Genomic DNA, 2104 nt, shown 5'->3' on the forward strand with positions numbered 1-2104 from the left:
ATTTAAGGGATCTGAGGAGTTGGCAACAAAGTCAGGGTTTAACACTAGGGTTATGGCTAACCCTAAGGGTTGGGGTTAGTTATCTACCAACTGGGACACTGTGGCAGGGAAAATCCCCTTGTGATCAACTATACCCATGGGAAAAGTTAGTGGTTTATGTAAATTTAAGGGATCTGAGGAGTTGGCAACAAAGTCAGGGTTTAACCCTAGGGTTATGGCTAACCCTAAGGGTTGGGGTTAGTTATCTAGCAACTGAGACACTGTGGCAGGGAAAATCCCCTTGCGATCAACTATTCCCATGGCAACAGTTAGTGGTTTATGTAAATTTAAGGGATCTGAGGAGTTGGCAACAAAGTCAGAGTTTAACCCTAGGGTTATGGCTAACCCTAAGGGTTGGGGTTAGTTATCTAGGAACTGAGACACTGTGGCAGGGAAAATCCCCTTGCGATCAACTATTCCCATGGGAAAAGTTAGTGTTTTATGTAAATTTAAGGGATCTGAGGAGTTGGCAACAAAGTCAGGGTTTAACACTAGGGTTATGGCTAACCCTAAGGGTTGGGGTTAGTTATCTAGCAACTGAGACACTGTGGCAGGGAAAATCCACTTGCGATCAACTATTCCCATGGGAACAGTTAGTGGTTTATGTAAATTTAAGGGATCTGAGGATTTGGCAACAAATTCAGGGTTTAACCCTAGGGTTATGGCTAACCCTAAGGGTTGGGGTTAGTTATCTACCAACTGGGACACTGTGGCAGGGAAAATCCCCTTGTGATCAACTATACCCATGGGAAAAGTTAGTGGTTTATGTAAATTTAAGGGATCTGAGGAGTTGGCAACAAAGTCAGGGTTTAACCCTAGGGTTATGGCTAACCCTAAGGGTTGGGGTTAGTTATCTAGCAACTGAGACACTGTGGCAGGGAAAATCCCCTTGCGATCAACTATTCCCATGGCAACAGTTAGTGGTTTATGTAAATTTAAGGGATCTGAGGAGTTGGCAACAAAGTCAGAGTTTAACCCTGGGGTTATGGCTAACCCTAAGGGATGGGGTTAGTTATCTAGCAACTGAGACACTGTGGCAGGGAAAATCCCCTTGCGATCAACTATTCCCATGGCAACAGTTAGTGGTTTATGTAAATTTAAGGGATCTGAGGAGTTGGCAACAAAGTCAGAGTTTAACCCTGGGGTTATGGCTAACCCTAAGGGTTGGGGTTAGTTATCTAGCAACTGAGACACTGTGACAGGGAAAATCCCCTTGCGATCAACTATTCCCATGGGAAAAGTTTGTGGTTTGTGTAAATTTAAGGGATCTGAGAAGTTGGCAACAAAGTCAGGGCTTAACCCTAGGGTTATGGCTAACCCTAAGGGTTGGGGTTAGTTAACTAGTAACTGAGGAACTGTGGCAGGGAAAATCCCCTTGCGATCAACTATTCCCATGGGAAAAGTTAGTGGTTTATGTAAATTTAAGGGATCTGAGGAGTTGGCAACAGATTCTGGGTTTAACCCTAGGGTTATGGCTAACCCTTAAGGTTGGGGTTAGTTATCTAGCAACTGAGACACTGTGGCAGGGAAAATCCCTTGCGATCAACTATTCCCATGGGAACAGTTAGTGGTTTATGTAAATTTAAGGGATCTGAGGAGTTGGCAACAAATTCAGGGTTTAACCCTAGGGTTATGGCTAACCCTTAAGGTTGGGGTTAGTTATCTAGCAACTGAGACACTGTGGCAGGGAAAATCCCCTTGCGATCAACTATTCCCATGGGAACAGTTAGTGGTTTATGTAAATTTAAGGGCTCTGAGGAGTTGGCAACTAAGTCAGGGTTTAACCCTAGGGTTATGGCTAACCCTTAGGGTTGGGGTTAGTTATCTAGCGACTGAGACACTGTGGCAGGGAAAATCCACTTGCGATCAACTATTCCCATGGGAACAGTTAGTTGTTTATGTAAATTTAAGGGCTCTGAGGAGTTGGCAACAAATTCAGGGTTTAAACCTAGGGTTATGGCTAACCCTAAGGGTTGTGGCTAGTTATCTAGCAACTGAGACACTGTGGCAGGGAAAATCCCCTTGCGATCAACTATTCCCATGGGAACAGTTAGTGGTTTATGTA

The sequence above is a fragment of the Oculina patagonica genome, chromosome 2, assembly GCF_052425735.1.
Source record: "Oculina patagonica isolate OP01 chromosome 2, crgOcupat, whole genome shotgun sequence".
Taxonomy (NCBI): Eukaryota; Metazoa; Cnidaria; class Anthozoa; order Scleractinia; family Oculinidae; genus Oculina; species Oculina patagonica.